The sequence below is a fragment of the Sander vitreus genome, chromosome 9 (genome assembly GCF_031162955.1).
Source record: "Sander vitreus isolate 19-12246 chromosome 9, sanVit1, whole genome shotgun sequence".
NCBI lineage: Eukaryota > Metazoa > Chordata > Actinopteri > Perciformes > Percidae > Sander > Sander vitreus.
The window spans coordinates 23,004,827-23,027,125 of NC_135863.1; the positions used below are offsets into that span (position 1 = coordinate 23,004,827).

Consider the following 22,299-nt stretch of genomic DNA (forward strand, 5'->3'; position numbering starts at 1 on the left):
TTGAGCACTCGACTGTAACAGTAATGGGCAAAATATAATTTAAACATGCAAACATCATTTGTATTGACAATTGTTAAAAACAGGAGGACATTGTCCTAAAAACCAATACTGGATAGTTTTACATTCACTGGTGCGGGCACAACTGTGGTTGGACCACAAGAGGGAGTCAGAATCAAAGACATGAACTTTGCGCCCTTTTCAAATCTCACAGGACGCTTTATCCTGAAGTCCCTAATATGTGTGGTGAGTGCCACTCATCTGTCAATATTTATTTTAATATAAATTGAACCCACACTGTAGGCAACATGTAGATAATGTAGACTCTGACACACAGTCTCTGTCGGAACAAAACTACCCCGGTGTGTTGAGAATGATGGGCGGACTGGTCCGCTTGCGCGCTAGCTCCGCCCGTGTGTCTCCAGTCAGCCCTCATTCAAAACAGAACACAGCTGTTGCGAGGCGCAGCGTCGTGTCCTGAACGTTAGCCCATAAACTGTTAGCTGTCTGCTGTGTTCTGTTGGTTTCTGATATACCCACTGGAATATCAGAAGAAGAAAACGGCGCACTTCGGTGAGTTAAAGAACAGTATGTGGCAAAGTTTGTTATCGTTTGCCACATCCTTTACAAAATCCGTCCCCAGCCGCCGAGGTAGCTAGCTAACGTAACGTCGAGCCCCACGAACGGTTTGGATGTGTTTGTTTTTATAGGCAGGATGCTCCGTTATCAAAGTAACTCGGCATCCATCAAGAGGAGGGGACAAGGACATGCGAGACAAACGACTTGTTCTGGGTTTTCTAACGCAGACTATCTGTTGCTGGTTGCCGAGGTTTATTTTAGCCATTATTTTGTTTTCTTCTTCACCCACGTGAAGAAACGGTCGCCCCACCACCACACGCCGAGAAGCAGAATCGATGAGTTTGATGTATGCTAATAATAAATCATGCGCTCCCTCACCAAGCTAAGTTAGCTAACGAATCAAGCTAGCTAGAATTGCAACAAGCTAATATGGAAACCGTTGAGAAAAGAGTGGTGAGAGTCAGTGAGTTAGCAATTTGTGATTCCTCCCTTGCAGTCACTTTGTTCGGTTTAGTCAGTACACAGTTCGCTTCTGTTTCGGGGGACTTTATCTCCCGTTTGTGCTGTTAGCCCAACAGCCATACCTACTGCAGCGCTCTGCTGTGGATAGCTCATTGGCGATGGACCCCTGCACACACACTGCCCAGTTGCCCTCCGGGGAGTGCTTTGGGTGTGGCGTGGGTTCACCCACGAACAATACTGTGTACAGCCATAGCCTATCTTGTCTTAGCCACAGCACATGTCGGTTATAGAAAAAGCACTGAAGACGAGTCGTGAGTGTATTTTGAGTCTGGGGAAGGGGTGACCAACGCTTGTCGACCTCGATGCCGTGAAATCATTTAAATGAGGGAAACTTTCAGAGCACAAGCTCGACGGGATCTTTCCAAGTCCAGCTGGTAACGTTAGGTGTTTTTCAAATAAAGCACTCACCAATCAGAAATATGTTTTACATGTGTCTGACTACCGTCTATACCTCCTTTTTTAAATGTAATCTTATTTGTTGATCAATCATTTCAGTTTAAATAAATAAGTGATAGTCATCAATTCTAAAATACAGACCCAACATTTGTCAGTCTTAAGGCTGTATCTCAGATGTTGTCTCACAGCTGAAATGAAGGTATGTTGACTCTTCAATGTCAAAATGATAATGGTGGTCTGATAACAGTGGTCAGTTTACCATGTTCTCATAATCTGCATTGCTAAAACTTGAAAACTGAGAGCTGTCTGACTAAACCAAATTTGATCTGTCATTGCTCCCTAATTTGTGAGGTCAGGAATATTCACAGATATGTTCATGTTCTCTGGAGCACGCACACTTGAGTGGGCCAGCTCTATTAGCTGTCAAGCAGAATTAGTTCTAAGCTATTAGGCCGTCCTTATTCTTTAACAAAGCCTCCCTCAATCCTCCCATCTAACGCACTATTTGTCAGTGTCCTGTGTGATGTTGCTGTTGCTCGCCCCTCGCTCCCCACTTTAAAGGACATTACGGAATGTTCCATATCGATATTTAGTATGGCTGCTGTTCTCAGCACTGAACATATGACCCGCAGGTCACTGGTTCAGACTCATGCCTGGCATGCCTTTTTACAGTGCTGTGGTGTCGTTTTGTGCAGTAAAGACTGAAACAATCTCATTGGCTTCAGCTGTCTTGTTTAACAGTAAATTGGATGCAGTATCTATTTATTCGTCCGATAAGTTGACAATTGCAGACATGCTAGTTCTGAAAGCATTGTTTGATTGAGTGGTTAGATAGGCACAGACCAAAAGGGGAGATGCAACCTAATTATTTCCAAATGCAGGATGTCCTCAAGTCCTCCATATGTAGGAGAAGGAATCTGTTTGGAATTCCTTTTGGTTTTTGATGTAGGCTAAACCCAGGAGAGAGCTGCAATTTGGTGAAGATCACCAGTGAAAGTTTCACCTACAGGACAGTGGTCCGTGCAGTGTACATCTCAAATGTTTACTCAAGTAGTCTTAGTACTACGGCTTAGGTTTTAATCCAATAAGAATATGGTTGATTCAGTGTTCTACCAGCGTAGGTCTAAAGCAACACAAGGCCCATCTGTACGCCTGTTCACAAATGCTGCATTGATTTATCATTGTGTGTTTTGGGGTTTGTCCTGTTCTTCGTCTCTCTTCCTGACTGTAAACAAACGGCGTCACGTTGGATATCTGTTGCTTGCCAACAGAAACGGTGTGAGCGCCTGGAGGATATGCCGAAGCACCCTTAGTTAGAGTGCTGTTCTTATTTTTTAAATGACATCACTTTTGAGTATAACACAATTATCTATGGCTAAATGCTTTGTCTTTGCAAGGCTGTGTAAAGCCAACAGTATTGAATTGAAACATTTGGTTACGTTGCAACCAGAGGGAGAAAATCATTCGGAGGATATACCTTCATAGATGCAATCGCAGTTTTCCATTTCTGAATCATTATACTTGTTAGGGTAGGGTAAAACTCCCCTCAATGTCATTGGAGCTACTTTATTTATTTCTTCTTTAAATCGTCCTCCTGTAACTTTACATACCACCTCCACCTTCTGGGCTAAGCTAATCCCAGAGATACCTGGTAGTACGTGGGCCCATCTGTTCAGCACTGTGGTACGGCTGCTCTGTCCAAGGCCTGCAAATGTGATTAGATTAGTTAGAGATTGTGTGTGTGTGTCTGTGAGAAAACTCCCTTCTTAGCATCAGAGCTGTGTGTTTACAAGAGAAAGGGATAACACACTGTGGGGCTTTTGCGTCATCAAGTTCAATCTGGGGCTTTCTCAAGTTGTCTCTCTGCTCAGCATTGCATCATGTTGTGTGTGTGTGTGTGTGTGGCAAAGAGTGCAGCTTTCTATTTGACTTCCCATAAGCAGTCATCTGGTAGCCTCTTTCTGAGTGCTATACCTATTCTAGAGGCCTTTTGGTCCGCATCAAGCTTTTTCTCTGTGTGACCTCCAACCAGAGCTGTTGCTCAGTTGCCAGGGTAACTTTATGCGCGTGTCTGGCACATCCATTCAGCACAGATGGAACTGCGAAGTCACATGTTGTCACACTCCTCCTCCTGATGCCTTCCCAGCCTTGCTTCTGTCACACCAAGTGCATATATAAAGCTAGCTATCTGTGTTCATTTTCTGCTCTGGTTTTCATGTCGGCACCCCAAAGTCAGCCGACGTCTCTGTTACGGTTGGAAGTGATATAAAAGTCTCTGCGCTTGACAAGTTGTTTTGTAACACTGTGTGTTTAATAAAGACTTTTATTTATTTATTTATTTATATATATATATATATATATATATATATACATATATATATATATATATATATACTATCACATACATACATACATCACACATACACATCATACATACATACATACACACATGAGGTGTTTGTAATGTTGCTGGCAAGTGGGTGTTGTAGATGTGAGCTTGGCGAGCACCTGACTAGCTGACTGCGTGCGTACGTGTGAAAAGGAAGATAAAAGACAAGGGTCATGCATGTCCGGGCTCTCACTCCAGAATTCTCGGAGACGCTACGTTTCACTGCGTATATTGGGCTATGTGCCTTATTGTTGTACACAGCATTTGAGGAAGTAGTGCAAAACGGCTTCTGGTTTTTGTTATGAGTGTATTTGCCATGTCGTTCCTGCTGTGTTGTAATCACAGCTCTTGTTTAGGAGAAGTAGAGGCTAGGGCTGCACGATATGAGGAAAATATGCGATAATGTTGTTGAATATCGCGATAACGATATTTCTCGCGATAAATTAACAGATATTAGAGTGTACTCAGTTCTGCATTTCTGCTGCTTTTCAGTATTCCAAAAAAATTGCTTGTTGAATTTAAAACAAACGAAAGGAAATATTTTCCAACATTATTTTATTGAACAAATTTAACATTGAATAGAAAAGGCACCATTAAAAAAAGAATGACACTATATTTTTTTTTTAAACTGTAATTTTCTACTGATATTTTCTTTCAACTAACACAAAAAAAATCGGAGTGTCTATCGTGATATGTCACAGCTTTTCACGATGTGTATATTGCGCCAGTTGATATTGCGATAACGATTTAAAAAAACCCGATATACTGTGCATCCCTAGTAGAGGCCACAGAGAGCAGCCGGACACAGACCATGTTGACGCAGAGACTGTAAACAGAGGGTCACTCGTGACTGATGGCTGAATCTCTTACACGCAGACAGACACACACCCTGCTAAACACACGTCACAATAGGCTGAGTGGCGACAGGAGGCCTGGAGCTTTGAGAACATTTTAGCCTGAATTGAACTACTGATGGGAGTGGCTCACACGTGAAGGGCTACATGGTGAGTGGACTGCTGCGCAACTCTGTCTCGCTTGCTCCCCTCTTCTCTAGTCATTCTCTCCTAGCTTCTCCTTTTTGTGTTACTTCACTCTCTCTTTCATGTTGCTTTCTTGTTGTGAGTGGGATCTGATGCTATTTTAGTCCCGTCTTGTCCGCCTAAGATTCATTCCGTGTAATTATTGCGCAATTTCCCCCACAATGCTTTGACATGTACTACACTTACCAGCCCACTTAGCCCAGCTTTTTGGTCAAGCTCATGTGACTGTGTGTGTGTGTTTGTCTGTGTAGTGTTGAAATATTGCTCTCTCAAGCTTCCTTGTGGCCTCTGCCTTGTTATAGTCGCTAGGCTTTGTCAGGTAGGACTAGGCCAGTTGATATAGAAAATGACGATGTGCGTAAACTCTGGTTAAATCAGGATCACCAACCAACCACATAGATGTTCTACTAAAAAAAAAAAGTCAATACTTTAGTTAAAGGCAAACTTGACTACCTGCCTGTCCTTATTCCGGAATTGTATGCAATCGGTCCACAAATGCAATACAAAATAATATTTGATTACTTTTGCAGTCCTAGGTCAACATGTGTTAGCCAGAGTTGTCAGGTTGTAGGTGTTTTAGATAAATGGGGTCAGGGGTCAAAGGTGAGCAGCCTTGACTCTGCAAATCTGGAACATTCTCGCCAGAGGACGTTTCGTTTGAGGACCAAATGCAGAGTACGATGCAAGGCAGCAGTGGTCTGTTCAAAGGAATATGGCAAGATTTTTAGGAGATTTTATAACTTGCAAACCAGGCTGCATCTTAGTGACTTTAACATGAGCATTAAAATCGTTAACCTGGATTTAAGTGTTGAGGTTGACAAAAATGCTTGTGCTTCAGACTGGGAAGGAGAGCACTTATGAACATAAACGGAGTGGACAAAATGCTGTGCGTGTTGTAACTCTGTCTGACTCCCCCAGCGCTAGCTTAGCCTAGCCCAGATCCTGGAGGTAACCGGTTCCAACTAGCCTACTGCTCTGAATAAGTGACAAAACAACGCCAACATGTTCCTGTTTACATGTTGTGATTTGTATAGTCACAGGGTTTACAAATAACAAGGTCACTATGCTTTTACTATCTAGTAATTGTTGACTCTATTACTCCAACTCTGAGCGAACTCCAGGCGAACTCTCTGCTCCTCACCACAGGGCTTCAGGTGCTGCTAGCAAATCACTCCGCCCAAGTAGCAGAAGTAGCAGTGCTTCGCCTTTCTGGGAATATAGTTCTCAGTTTGTTTACGGTTAGAAGATGGCTGTGTCTCATGTGACCTTGTTATTTGTACACGCTGTGACTGTAAAAATCACAACATGTAAATAGGAACATGTTTGCGTTATTTTTGTCACTTATTGGGAGCAGTAGGCTAGCTGGAACCAGTTACCTTCAGGATCTGTGCTAACCAGGCTAGCGGTGGGGGCGTCAGACGGAGTTACAACACGCACGGAGATGAGAAAGGTACGTATCGACTTGTCTAACTCTGGGGGTTACGGTGAATAAGCTAAAGTCCCAATAAGTCGGCGTGTTCCTTTTTAACTGTGTCCTAAATAAGTAACTAGCAACCAAGCATATTTCCAGCATCATCCATCACATCACAACTTGTAACCTCCATCCTCAGATCTTCAGAAACAGATCTCTAGCCGAGTGAGTACACTTTCATTCAGCATATGCCTGAGCCCTAAGTTCTATGATTGCTGCTCTTACTACTCTGGACAAATGTGTGTGCTCACTCAGGGGTTTTGAGTAAAATGGATGCAACCCCCCCCCACTGGCCCAATTGTACACAAACGGAGCGATGCCGCACCTTTCTACTTCCCCTGCATATTGTCCCGATCCACCAGTCTGTCAGAGAGACGAGGCTTTGTGGTCTCACAACATAGCCTTGTCTATCCGTCTAAACCCTGAGTGTTTTGGCTTGGGAGCCTATCTGAGAGCTGAACCTTGGCTATGTCATGGAAACTTGTGAACTTGGTCCTGAACCTTGCCAAAGACAATAGATCAGATACAGACAAACATGATTCCACCTCTCATTCTTTCTCTCTCCTCTTTCTTCTGTTTGCTCTCCCAACATTTTCTTTTGCACTCTTTCCTTCCATCAGACAGGCCCGTCTCAGGTACACTGTGGGCTTTTTGTAGTCTGGCTATCATCAGACCGAGCTCAATCTTGTAAACAAAAAGCTGCTTGGTCGCTTCTCTATCGTCATCGTGTTAAACGCGCCAGGTGGATAAGCCAGTTTGTGATTGGTCCCTGCAAATTTGTAACGGAAGCAGGATAGATGAATGTGCAGGTTTATCAAGTACATCGCCGGCAGATTGGGCTGGCTTTACCCAGTCTGGGCTTTTTGGCCTTTTAGAACGCAGTGTATACATGCGACGGCTCACTCTGCACCTGTTCTGCACTTATCGATCATTTTTACCATCCTGCACCTGAATGAATAGGTTTGATTTGTGTGACCGAGACAACCTGTTTCCTGTCTCCTTTGTCAGGTTTTCCCACAGGTCGGGTCTTGACATGCAGACTGAGACTTGCTCTCACATGCCTATAGTTACACACTTGACATCACCAACTGTCAAACTGGGTGTTAATTCATTTCATTCACACCATTTCTGTTGGTGGTGTATTAAACGCAAATGTCATCTGACCTTACATAAAAGTACATTGAAACTCTTGTGCTTATTCCAGACGAGAATGCAGTTAGTTACAAGTTACAGAAGCGCCACAGACTGTACTTAACACAATTCAGATGTAATGCTAGCAGTAGGAAAGCATGTTTACATCCAAGTGTTGTACAAATCCTTAAGGTCAATTTCAGAATTATTTGTATGTGAACGGATAACCTGAATGCTTATTTGGTTTCCCTTTGTCTCATAGTTGCTCTGACAAGGCTGGGAGGGTTGGGAGGATTTGGGAAGCTGCTGGACACAATGTCTTTTCTATATTTAGTCAATAGATGAATGTTTAGTAGGACATGCATCCTGTCTGTGCTTGTCCTCTGAGAGGAGAGCGGAGGCTCAAACCAGTAGTGTCTGCGCGCTGAGAGTGTAGCCCCTGGCCATGCTGCTCTGTGGGAGAGGAGGGTCAGAAAAGGGGTGTGAGGGGCTCATTCAAGGAGAGAGGGGATGGGGGGGGAGCGGGGGAGCGGAGGAGCGCAGGCGTTGAAGAGATACAGCTGTTTCTCCAGTCTCAGCTGTTGCTCCTCTACCATTCGATGCAGGCTCGGCTTCCCCCCCTCTCTCTCACACACTCACCCACACACCCTAACTGGAAGAAGCACACAGTGTAACATTGTTCTGCCTTGTGAGAAAGATGAAAGAATCAATCTTTCATAGCTGCTGTCAGATGGGAATAGTAAGTACTCCCCATATTAGTAAGAGAGGCAGCCATGGCCAGATTAGGCAAAATCTGTCTCTCTGTTTTCATCTCGTTTTAGTTGTTGTTTTCTTTTTTTTGGCTGTTTCTTTCTCTGCCATGAGGTCAGATGGGTCCAGTTTTTTTATTTTCTTAGGATTTGATAACCCTTTCTGCTTTTTCTCCCCTTGTATCTCTCTCGTGTTTACTTTTGACAACTTGTGGGTGTCATGTTTTATTACCCCGTGTAACCTCTGACCTAGTTGTGTGTGTGTGTGTGTGTGTGTGTGGCTTTGGGTGACCATTTGGATGCAGTTTTGGTTCTTCTTCTTGCTACTATGCTGAACACAAATGTTTGAAGTTGACACTTGTTCTTTTCCTCCCCCCCCTTTCCTTTCTCAATCCTTGCCCTGCTTTTTCCTCTCGGCAGCACTCCCTTTGTGTTTTGAGTTGTAATTGGTCGTTGTATCAGGCCCTGGAGAGTGTGTGTGTGTGTGTGGAGCTATATGGGAGGCCTGTTATCTCAGTCTTGCTCAGTTAAGCAGGATCAAAGTGACTTGTAATCTTACAACTAAATACTCAAAAGTTTAACTCAATATCAGCAACACAGGGCTATATTGTCAGCTAAAGTTTTTCAACTCTTTATCATACTGAAAGGTTGGCTGTGAAAAGGCCACATATTGACACGCGTGATAATGAGAATAACAATAGCTTTGCCTACAGCGGATCTACTTTAAAAGACACCAGAGTCTGCATTTCGGTATTGGCTGTTTCTGTGCCCTTTCGGGTCAAGCATCTGAGCAGTGTAGGCCAACCTAAAAAAGGACAGAATAACTTGTTGGAGGAGGATGAAGTCATTGTGATAAAGATGGTCGATTGTACTGTTTTTATCAGGGTAAATGGATGACTTTGAGATTGCACCTAAAAAAAAATGGACAGACTGTACATTACAGCAGTTTGAGAAGCACTCCTCCTGTTCTTTCAGTCAAACTGCTCCCTGACTTTCTCTAATCTGGTTCTACCTCATAAAACAAACTCTTAAAATATTGTATCTCAGTCCAAGTTTGGCTGCAAGGACCGATGAGCAAGCAATCCTCCCTCAAGATGGCTACAGCATGTGTGCAACTGGGATCAAATGAAGACTGTTGGTTGGAGAAACATTAAGACGGTTTGACCTTTTTGGCCGATAGGATCAGGCTTTTACAGCCTGAGGTTTGTCAATTAGTCTCTACCATAGTCAGTTTTCCTGGGCCTGGATGTACAGAGTTTGTTCATTCTAGAAAGAAGATATTGTTGTCCCAGGGCTGTAGGTGTGCGTTTGTTTTGTATTTGCTCTGACATAATTGTATGGTTTGTCAGGTTGCAGCATGTCATGTCTCTTAAGTCTGTGTCTCACTCAAAAGACCTGAGGGCCCACCCGGAACTCAGTCCTTGGAAATGCTGCCTGACTACCTGCCTGCCTGCCTGTCTTTGTGGTACCATCTATGTGAAAGCGAAATAACCATTTTTTTTGAGTGACAGATGGAGATAGGGATGTTTTGCACAAACACCATCTGTTTGCTGAAGTCCTATTGATATGCAGTGCCAGTGCCTTTAGCTCAATGAGAGGTCCGATGTGTTATGATGATGTTCTAATAGAGACAAAAGATACACACATTTTGTCTTGTACATTTAAACAATGAGAAATTGATATGGACAAACAATTATAAGATTTTTCTTTTTAAAGTGTGACTCACAGACCCTCATAACTTGAAGAAATCAGTATGGTTATGATGTAAATTCATCAGCTTGGTTTGGCGGGACATCTTATATGGGGTCATTCAAAACTGATGCTCATTACATTCTTACAATCCTAGCAGCAGCAGCAGCCGTGTTGGAAGTTTAATGTCCGTCCAAACTGCTTTAAGTAGCTACAGCCCTTCACCAACAGTTCACTGTGTCAAACTAATTCACTAACAGAAAAACGGACACAAATGTCCAATGTAAATTTGTATACCAACTAGAGCTGCAAATATTAAATTAATAATGAATTAACTAATTGATTTGATAGTTTTCATCTATCAAATGAATTGCCAACTATTTTAATAATCGATTAATGGGTTACTGTTGTTGTCTAAGACAAAAAGAGTTAACGTTGTCTGATTCCAGCTTCTTTAATGTGAAATTGTTCAGGTTTCTTTACTCCTATATGACAGTAAACTGAATATCTTTGAATTGTGGACAAAATACATTTGAAGACATCGTCTTGATTTTGGGGAACACTGAACGATATCTCTCCCCCCGCAGCTACAGGGAGTGTTGCCCTTGCATTACCAGCATGCTAACATCACTTATTGTCTGTGGTAAGCAGGTAACCTCTGTACTAATCTGCTGTGGCCAAAACTTCACATAATATATTTACAGTGCTGACTCAAAGCAGTGTGTCGAGTGTCATCATCCTGGGCTGGACTAAAACATTTTGTGTAATTACTTCAGTTAAGGAATGCTAGCTGGAGGTAGTCACGATGTTTCATTAAAAAGTCTTCTTCCTCAAATCATTCCAGTCTGCTGCTTTATGTTATCGAATAGTTGCGTAGCCAATATACGAAACACATTCCCCACTGACACTGCACTTGGCAGTTTGTAGCAATTTAGATGACCATTGATCACTGAACGCGTGCAACACACTGAAATTGGTGTCATGTTGTGGACAAAGTATTATTATAAGATGTGCAGAATATGATTAATAAGATGAACATAATAGTATACACAGCAATGCAATTCATATGTGAAATCGGCTTTAGAGAGTCTTCTGTTTTGTCTGTGATATCGTGATGATTTTGTATCTCTGTCATACAGCTTAACTTTTAGCCTGAATTGGTGTTTGCTCGGTCTCCGTGAGGAGATTTTCCTGCTGTGGGTTTGACTTGTGCCAGTCCTCAGAGACTCATAGAGGAAGACATAGAGATCGTATCAGTTTCCTCTAAACATCACTGCTCTGAGTGACTGCTCTGTTGCCCTGTATTGTTAGCCTTCCCTTTCCTTCTTAATAGTCCGAGCAGGCAATGACCACAGACATCAGCGCTGCTGCCAGCTCCGCACTTCCTCCGCTTCCTCTCTTCCCCTCTTCCCCTCCTTTCCCTTTTTTTTCTTTCTTTCTCTCCCACTCATCTGTCACCACGCTCGGCTCAGGTCGCCTAGTCTTCAGCAGTAGAGTTGGGCTGGGCTGCCTGCCCATTCCCATTTGGGCCACACACCAGGCTGAAGCCAGTGCACACACCGAGATCGACATACTCCCAAACTGTAGGCCAGTGCTCTGCCCACACGTGACAGCCTGCTGCTCTGGGGCCCTGCCACATGCCACTACTCACAAGCTTGGCAACACAGCCTCTCTAGGGTTCATTTGATGGATAACCAGTTATCAAGACCAGGCGGGCCCTTGTAATGGCTCTTGGTAGCAGTATTTATTTTTAATTTTTTATAGTATAATTCAATTTGATTGCTGCTTCTAGCTGTAGGCTGTGTGATCGAAGGTAGGCGTTATCTAGGTCTGTGTGATGTAGTGTGTCGGTCACTGGGGGATGTGCCAGGAAAAAAGACAGAAGCAGGCCCTGAACAGCCTGTCTGTACAGCCTGAGCTCTAATTATCAACCCGGAGAGCTGTAGGGATCGAGGGAGAAGGGAAGAAAGAGGGTGAGAGTGAGCGAGAGAGGCAAGGGTATCTAAAAAAAGCCTAATCACACCCCACGGTGCAAGCTGCTGCTACGACACTGATTTTAGAACTAGTCGAATTTCACAAAAAGGGTATACGCACTACATACTTCTGTGTGTACTTAACATGCGTCAAGGCTTCTGCATGTCTTTGTCAGCTGATCAGAATAAGAATCGGCTGACAATGTTCATCCAGCTAAAAGACCTGGTAACAGTATTTAAATGCAAGTGCACGTTTTTATTGTTTGCGTTAAAAACTGAAAATAAAGCTTTAATTATATCCAAATACTAGAATGTGGGAGTGTCGACAAACATTTAATTTGTCGTCACATACATATAATGTAGCAGTTGTTTTCACTACATTGAAAATCAGAAGGTAGAGCTGTCTTCTAGTAATCGGAAGGTTCATGGTTCGGTTGCCGGCTCCTCCAGCAAGTTCCAGGAAGTGTCCTTGAGCAAGGCACTTCTTTAGTGCAGGTGCGATGGAAAAATATCATCAACTTGGAACAAAGGAAAAATCCCGCACTCTGCTCTTGCTATAGCATCACCATTTAAACTAAGGTTTCGGGCCATCTGGACCTTTTATCAAGAGTATTTCAAATAATAATAGACAATCACTTTTCAATAAACACACGTGTACCTTGTAGGGTTGGGTAGTGTATGGATTTTTACGATTCCGATGCCGAAACGGTACTTTTAAAACGATTCCGATTCCTAAACCGATTCATGAAAAACTGAAAAGTTCCGTTTTATGTTTACTAGCGATCACGTGCAGTGAATGGTTAATATGCTTTTACGGCCGTTTTGGTCAGCCCAGAGGGAAAATATGGCATTTTAAAAGTAGCCTACATTTACGGTAGCTAGCTAACGGTAGACTGCAGAGAAAAGTGTGATATCTTTACGTCCGTTTCGGAGCGACGGAGGGAAAATATTTCAGTTGACACATTAAGTAATTGGAACCGACATTTGCGTTCTAATCCGGTCCAATTCCTACCGGTTGTGTAGGAACCAGTTCGGTAGTGGAACCGGGTTTTGGTACCCAACCCTAGTCACATTCATACAGGCAGTCAATATCTTAATTAAATTGCAAAACTACATACAATTTCATATCCATATAATTTGTTTTAACTTGTTTCTACTGAATCTCTACAAATACTCTTGAATTCATGTTTCTGTGTGTGTGTGTGTGTGTGTGTGTATATATATGTGTGTGTATATGTATGTATATGTGTGTGTGTGTGTGTGTGTGTGTGTGTATATATATATATATATATATATATATATATATATATATATATATATATATATATATATATATATATATATTCCGTATTCATTGCTATAATGCATATTCAAATCCATTAGCCTACATAAATACATATTCAGATAAATATCCATTTCAATGACATCTTCTCAAATTCATATCAATTACTGTAATTCATAGTGGCTACGCCATTTACACTCAATACTATTAACAAAATATATAAATAAAGTTTAAATACTAACTGACATTGGACTTGTGGGAACCTGACCTTATTTAGTTGAAAGTAATACAATAAATCACAAATGCCTGTATATTGCATTTGTATGTTCACACCATTAATAAGAGTGTAGTAGGCTATATCAAGCTCATCCATTGCACTTAACTAGCAGCCTTTAGTGCACATCATGCACCCATGTAACCAAAATAAACCTGTATAAAGGAAGTCAGGCAAGCTAAGTGAGTGAAAAAGGGAGGAAGGTATTATAAATGGTCCTTTTAAAAAAAACATAGCGATGAGCAGTGCTTGCCTTGGGCCTGCACTCACCGTTCAGCAGTCACTGGCACATCTGATTTTCACCCCCACGACTTTTGTACTGCTTATTGCATATTGCTACCTCCTGGTCAATGCCAGTACACACACAACCATGACTAAAAACGTAACCAAGCCAAAACGTCGATGGATTCAGAATGCCAAAGGACAAAATAATGGACACACTGTGCCGCTGCTGGGGAAGATGACGATGAGCAAAGAGGAATAAGAGTTGGCCCAGTGTTCATTTTAGTTCATATAAGTTAATATAAGTAGATTGGATTGTCATTTTAGATACCAGGAGCATTATCAGCAATGCATCAAAAATGACCAACTATCATTATATCAATAAATAAATAAGGAACATAATAAAAGTAAGATATGGACAAATGCAAGACAGTGTTGCTGCTGTGTTTTTTTTGAGAAACGCTGCACTTTATACACTGACATATATTTTACTTATATTTTACAAAATAAGATTATTGTCTCCCCATTTCCCTGTGCTTCATCTCATACGTTTTAAGACCCACTATGCCCTTGGGTGCCTTCTTCCACACGATCATGCTTATTTTCAGTCACAGACAGGCCTAAATATTCATGAACGGATGGCTCAGTATGTGAGAGGGTAGAGCACAGCTGCTTCAGTGTCAGGGTGGCGAGAGTCTGTGTGGTCACTGGGTTCATAACCTATTGCTTTATAAAAAAAAGAAAAAAGCTTTCACTGTGAAATGATATGGATCCATTAAATTACGCCGTCTTCTTGTCTGGAAGGATGAGTGTATTTGGAATCTAGCTATATCTTTTCACTTCCTGTTGTTTGTTTTCTGTGTTGATAGAGCCTCATTTACTAAGCAACAGGGACTCCAGAGTGTGGTGTAAGCTGTGTTGGCAAACCATGTGATTTCTCAGAATATAAACCTGTTCTGTGTGTGAAGGTTAAAATGATGAAACCCCCTGTTCTAGGAAGAACTGTTGGAGAGCCTTGGGCAAAAACTGGGATTCATAATTTGAGCATATGCAGCACATGGGTTTTATGTACAAAGTGTTATGTTGCAGTCTTTTTGTTTTCCCCCTTACCTTCATACAGTTATACTCCTGAAAACTCTTCTACTCCTACTGGTCCAAACTACCATAGAGCTGTCTCTGTCCACTTAATAATAATAATATAATATTATTATTATTATTATTATTATTATTATTATTATATGACCACTATTATACTTATTGCCCTCCAGAAGAATCTGAACATCAGCGGCATGTTAAGTGATGGTGTGAAAGGGCTGTTGGTCATGTTCCCTCCACACACACACACACACACACACACACACACACACACACACACACACACACACACACACACACACACCACTGTTAGAAGAAGACACAGCTTGATGGGCTGTCATGTCAGACTCCTACCTGCTCAGCTCAACACACTGACCTACTTTTGTTCCCTGACTTTGGTGCATTTGCGGCATGCTTTTCAAATGCATCAAGCCCTGCTGCTGCTAGGCAAAACGGAAAGCATGTGTCTGTACAGTGCATGCATTATGCAGACAGAGACGGAGAGGAGGTACTGTAAATTTAATCAGAAAGCACAATGGAGCAAAAGAAGAAATGGATTTTTGTCTACTTTTTATATATATAAAAGGGTTGTGCAGGGAAACAACACAAGTTTTCTCCCTACGTTTGATACTGAAGGAATAAGGATTCATTTCTCCTTAGCTGAGAAATTTTCTTAAAAGGTGTCCTTGGTTAAGAAAAAAACATTAAGGCAGTTTCCATTGAGTTCTCCCGGTGGTAGAACACTTATTTTCCTTACTTTGGTTGCTAAAGTCTGTGCAATGGTTTCATAATTGATGCCTTAAGTATAAGACCAAGATAAGGAGCAAAACTTAAATGCTTATATTTCAAGCAAATATTTAAGGAGAAGACTTGAGGCTGTTTTGTGCAACCGGTTTTATTTTAAGGCAACCTTAACTCTGACTTTTTTTGTGGACCCAGCCCCTGGGCTCTTACCTGTACTCTGTTCCTGACTATGAGCTCTATGAGACTTTCTTTGAGCAAAAAGGCCCTGACACACCAACCCGATTGTCAGCCGTCGGACAGTCTGGCGAGGTCGGTGACTCGAGTCTGTTCGGTGTGTTCCGCGCCGTCGTCAGTCGGAGGAGCCGTCGGCATCCATTTTGGCCGATTTGACTTGTTGAATCGGCCAGTGGGTAGTCGGACTCAATGACCAATCTGATTGGTGGAGTGCTAGCCCTTGACTAGCGAATCAGTGCTTCTTCCACAAGAAGAAGCCCGAGAGCTGACAACGCCAGTATCTTCTTATTACCAGCCATCGTATTTTCTTCCGTTCAGCGAGTAATGACGACAACGATCCTTCTTGACTACGATCAACACTCTGATGAAAACAATGACTGACGACAGCGTGCTCTGTGTTTACTAGGTCTATAGACATGTTCCGTCATTTCCGTTTTTCTTTTTTTGGGCGACAGAACAGATTAGCGCCGCCTGCTGTTATGGAGACTTATTACGTCTCGCGCACGCGCAGAACGTACGCTCAAGTCGGCGTCGTTTCGGTGTGTTCCGAGGCACTTATTTGAGAGACTGGAGCCGACCGATGAGTCCGACTGCCTTTTCTGCCGACGGTCGGTTGTCGGGTTGGTGTGTCGGAGCCTTAAGAGAAGGAGGACATTTGTGGTGCTCTCACACACAGTGGGAGCAGATTGAGAAGCGAGCGAGGCTTGCGGTGCTGCAGGCAGAGACTGGCAGAGTTGTCAAAGCTGTTGAAGTCACACAGCACTCCGTTAATGCTGAACAAATCTCACATATCTGATCCTTTTTATTTGCAGTCTTGCATCTTGTGACCTTTTCCTGAACACACTTGAGGTACAGTTCTGTAATGGGACACACACACACTTGGTCCCTTCCTCTCATACACACAAACGCACACTAAACGCACGCTTATCCTTTGTTAATGTGTGCCTATGTGGTAGCTTGTGCCTCGTGTTGGGACTGAGACGGAGTAGTGAGTAAACATGTACACTTATACACTTAAAAGTAAATGGGCTCAAGGCATGGAGCATGCTGGTGCTCTTAATGCCAGATTCTTACGCTGTCTCCACTATATAGGGCCATCTGTGATGCACTGCTACGGTTACGTCACAGCTACAACAGATTAATAAATTCTAAACATTTTATTATACATTTTTACATCAAAAAGCTGTGCCAAGGGGGGAAGACAGAGCTCCAGACTAACTTTTTTCCCTAGGAGCACAGTGGCCCCTAACTTTTACTAACTTTAATTTTAGGGGTGCAACCAGAAAATGTAGGGGCACACACCGTAAATCAACACGCTAACCAAATATTCACATTTCTACTAATTTCCACTGTATTACTAATAAATACTTTGATAATAGATGCAGAAATTACAATGTGCTGTTTCAAATTCAGTGTCACTTTTGAAGATGCAACATAGAAGGTTAACGGACAGCACCATCGTTGTCATGAGAAAAAAAAAAGAATATATATATATATATATATACCAACCAGCTCTAGTCTACAATTACAATGAATTCAACTTAAAATGAAACATGCATTGTTTAGGCTACTACTGAACCAATATTGGTACCGATACCTGAAATTCGGTTCCGTTACCCAACGGTACCTTTTTTTTTTTTTTTTTTTTTAGTACTTTCCCTCTATAATTACAAAACAATTATTTCAGTTATAAAAATTATTGTCAAACCTATTTATCCTATGTACTTAGAACATTGTTATTTTATTAAACAAAATCCTCCTCCCAAACCCATCCCTACAACCTATTACATTGAATAATTATTCATTTACTTACTCACTGTAACTTTCATTCTTGTATTCCTTTTTAGCCTGTTTTATTTTCATGACCGTTTTTAATTGCTCTCATGTAAAACACTTTGAATTGCCTTGTTACTGAAAGGTGCTGTAGAAATAAAGTTGCCTTGCCTTACAACCTCAGCCTGTCAGTCAGTCCCCAGGGCACCTTGACCACTGTTGTGCCTGCTTAGGAAGTGTAACGTCAACAGCACCGCGACCGCTTTCGGCTCTCCATTAATATATCGCAGCAAACGCTGTCTGCGTGAAGTTTTGAACAACTGTAACCACACTTGAAACCACTTTATCGGCATTTCCGTGACTTACTGTGACTTCAACAAAACTGCAGAGGCGACGTAGTTTGCACCGTCCGCAGCTATGCGTGCGTGTGTGTGTGTGTGTGCGTGCGCAAGTGTGTGTGTTTGTGTCAGAGCTCCGCTCTCTGTCAGTTTTCAGAGAGGACCGACAAGCTTGAGCTTACGCGCTCTCAGGTACCGAAATTTCGCCGTTTAACGTGTTAAAAAAGAGGGCAAATTTACTGGTCGCACATGTGCGACTGGATGTAAAATTCAGTCGCACACTCTCAAATTTTGGTCGCATTTTGCGACCATTTGGTCGCAGTCTGGAGCCCTGGAAGAACAGTTGGTGTCACAGATGTTGGTCAAGAGAAGGCCAATGGGGAAGTTTCAGTCTATTACCACCCATAAATTCATGGTGTTCCCATTTGGGTAGAATCAACATTCCAGGAGAATGTTATTGATGAAATATTTGCCATGCGCCTTGCTAATTTACTAATCCATCCAGATAGTGTATATAACTGTATGGTGTTTGGCCTGTCCAACCTGTTTATAACTTTATTTGTGATGGCATTGGTACGGTAGTATCAATCAATCAAATAATATGCTGATTCTTTTCTTGATTAATCAACCATTATAATATCTTTGAGGAGCAATCTTCAAATGTCTTGTTTTGAAGTCAGACCAAGGCCTAAAACACACAGAGATTCAATTAACTAAGATGTTAGACAAGAAAACCCAACAAATATTCATATATAAGCTGGAGCCATCAAATGGTTGGCATTTTTCCTTGAAAAATGGCTTAAACCACCTCACATGACCACAAAGAAAAGCAGCAAATCCTCACAAATGAGAAGCTGGAATAAGAGAATGTTTGCATTTTTGACTGAAAAGCACTTCAATGATTCGATTCTCAAAACAGTTGCTGATTAATTTATCTGTCGATCGAATAATTCAATAATCGACCACTCGTTTTGTAATTGCTCTAAGTAATGATGTTATCTCCACTGCCATGTATGCAGTCTGCTCTCTGATTATTATTTAATCTCCGGGAAAATATCCTTATTGTCTATTAATCCAATTCAAAGACGGATATTTCTACTGTAAAATGAGGCTGAGGTGAAAAGGAAAAGACAGGAGATGAGCAGCGTAAGGAGGACAGGGCGTGTCGAATAGAGGTGGTGGAGACCTGTTTTTAGGACCACTGGAGACAGGAATGTAAAAGGTCAGTGCAGCATGTGGAATGTGTTGTCACATGCGCAAATACGCCGGCATGTGCGCGACCACACACACACACACACGTTTGTTTCTCTCTTTGTGGGGACCTGTCATTGACATAACGCATTCCCTAGCCCCTTACCCTAACCTTAACCATCACAACTAAATGCCTAACCTTAACCCTTACCCTCACCCTAACCATAACCTAATTCTATCCCTAATCCTAAAACCAAGTCTTAACCCTCAAACAGCCCTTTAACCTTGTGGGGTCCAGCATTTCGGGCCCTACAAGGCTGTGCAGACCCCACGAATATAGTTAAACAAGCGCGCGCATACACACACACACACACACACACACACACACACACACACACACACACACACACAAAACACTTGCTAATACCCATTGTACCCTTCAGTAACACGGGCTGCCAGCACCCTTTGTGTTTGAACGGCAGTATGAACTACATCAAAAACAGCACGGCATGAATACAGGGAGGGAGAGGCAGCCGATTCAGAGAGGCCTGATTCCACAGCACTTTCTATGGAGTGTAATGAGTCACGTTTAGCTTAACGGCGACACAACCTCTGCTACAAGCTCCAACATGAATCACTCCGCTATCTGTCACTCTTCCTCTGTTATTCCCTGCTTCCTTCACTAATCCATGTCATGTCCCCTTAAGTCTTATCCTAGTGATGCTGAAACATTGTCAGGCCATCCAAACAAACACAGACACCTACACCCCGTCACCACTCGCACGTTATTCCTTCAGCTGGGCATATAAACATTCCCCAGACTTGAACCTCAGTAAGCGAAGCATATGAGGACTCGGCCACGTGGAATTATGTCACCACCGAACGCAACACGTGCACATTTCAAATATGAACACTGTCAGTTGCACGGATGTTGCCAAGAGCAGAAGGGGGGGGTCTTACATCAGGAGCTGTGGTTAGTGAGTGAGGATTGGATAGGGAGGGCAGTGACTCAGAAGAAAGGGGGGTGCTGTCTCTCTCTGTTTTTGAAGTAGCGTAGCTGGAGGTGTGGGTGTCGTAAGGAGCTGTAAAGTTAAGATGTAATGTGATCCAGGATGCTTGGGATCATTACCGCCAAAGGGAGCTCCGAGACAGACTTTGCTGCGCGACAATGACGCACAGAGACTATACGTAGATGTGTGCTCTTTTGTGTACAAAGAAATGCTATATCCCTAGTACAAACATGTGTTGCTCGTTATCAAGCTCTGGGATAGTGTTTACTTGGTAAGATGAGCTCTTTGAAAGAATGTATAGGCTTACGTCAGCAAAGGTTTAGAGTTTACAGGAAAATGTGGAAATCTTAATCCACTGTTTGTTCTGCTCGTGAGCTTTGTACCCCTCCTCAACATGATAACAACCTGAAGAGGATGACAAGATCTTGGCCCCTACCTGATGGCTGAAGGCCAACTGCTGTCTGCCAGCGTGAAGCATTTTGTCTTCAACCAGCCAGAGTCCCACACAGTCCAACACACAGGCTTCTACCTCTTAGACTAGTGAGACACCTACTGGCTAATGTGAGTCATGTCATCTAAGAGGTGTAGAGGCAGAGAGCATGATGGGATTTACGCTTGATTGGCTGGTAGAGTTGCACCTGTCCTTGTTGGCAATGCCAGCGACGTTTGTTCAAAACAGACCCAGCCTTTTTACCCAAAGTGTTCAGTGTACAGGTTTCAGATTTAGTTGATATTAGACTTGTGTAGAACTAATCGATTAATGGATTAGTCGATGGGCAGAAAGTCAATTGGCCACTGTCTTGATAATCGATTCATTTTCTAGCAAAAACGGCAGAAAATTAACTGGTTCCAGCTTTTTATTATTATATTTTTATTTATTATTATTATTATTATTATTATTATTATTATTATTATTATTAAATTTGCTTCCCTGACTTTCAGACCATTGTTGGACAAAACAAGCAATTTGAAGGTGTCACCGTGGCCCCTAAGGATTTCAGTATGCGCTGACATTTTAAAGACCAAAGGATTAACCGATTGATTGAGAAAAGTACTGGCAGATTAATCGACAATAAAATAAATTGACAAAAAATTGATAAAAAAAATTATTGTCAGCTGCAGCCCTAGACTCATGTCTTGTCTTTTTGTATGCTCCCTGTTTGGGTGAAGTGGGGATTTGAAATTCAGGTGCGATATAAACACTATGAAATGTGATTGGTGTACTTTGGACTGAGGTGAGCAATAAGGCCAAGTAATACTAGAATATTGAAATATAACAATATTATACCACTACCAGCTTTTGGCATTGCAGTTGAGATGCAAAGGTGCTGTAATTGTCATATCTGTGAAAGAAGATTTACTGTTGTTGTTGTTATGGTTACTTCTGTCAAACTGCCACCTCCATTTTTTCCAAGTGAGCTCAAAGTTTCTAAAACTAGAACAGAAGCTCCAGATCTTGTCAATGCAATGGCTGATGGTTTGTTAAGCACTTACACAAAATCAGATGAGCTCTTTGGATTTTTGGCAATGTTCATTTCTAATGTGTGCGTGGGTTTTGCTCATGTTCAGAAGAATCATTCTGCCTTCCTCTCTGTCGCTCTCTTTTGTTCACACAGACAGCAGCAGGAGCCTGCCTCAGAGAAAGACGGGACTCGATAGACCGAGACGGCAATACAGAACAACAGGCTAACCTCACCTGCAACACCATGCACATCTGACACACAACTCGTAAGTATGGCCTTGTCTTTGGACAAGGACAGCTTGCATTTGGAAGTGTGTGGTTGCAGCACAGACGTGTGTCTGCAGGCTTGCATGCTAACGTTTTTTTTTAATCCTCCTAACATACGATTACATTCAAACCCATCACATTCAGAGAGACATATGACTGGACATTGCTTATTGTGTAAAGCCCTATTCAATTGGGACTAGTATTACCTGGGCACCTCTACTAATTTGTAATAATTGCGGATGTCGTCTGTGATCTTAATCCCGTGCGAATCTGCCATGTCTGTATGTCAAGTAAAAATTCCACTGCAAATTACACAGAGCTTGTGTGATAATATTAGTCCCGTGCGAATTGGCATCTCTGTGATTCGGGGTTGTATTGGCTGCCTTGGTATTTATAAATGAAAGTTTGGACAGAGTCTTGACAGTGCAGGGGATAATATCAGTAACTAGCTTATCCCGTGCGAATGTGCTG

General features: G+C 42.2%; 1 protein-coding gene across 2 annotated transcripts in view; it reads left to right on the forward strand.

Moving 5' to 3' along the window:
• Positions 1-417: 417 nt before the first annotated feature.
• The window catches only part of ralgps2 (Ral GEF with PH domain and SH3 binding motif 2), a 79,453-nt gene continuing 57,571 nt past the window's right edge, over positions 418-22,299 (forward strand). For both annotated transcript variants that reach the window (XM_078259389.1, XM_078259390.1), the window contains exons 1-2: positions 418-570; positions 21,716-21,827. The gene's annotated coding sequence lies outside the window, so the exon portion shown is untranslated. The remainder of the gene's footprint in view (positions 571-21,715; positions 21,828-22,299) is intronic.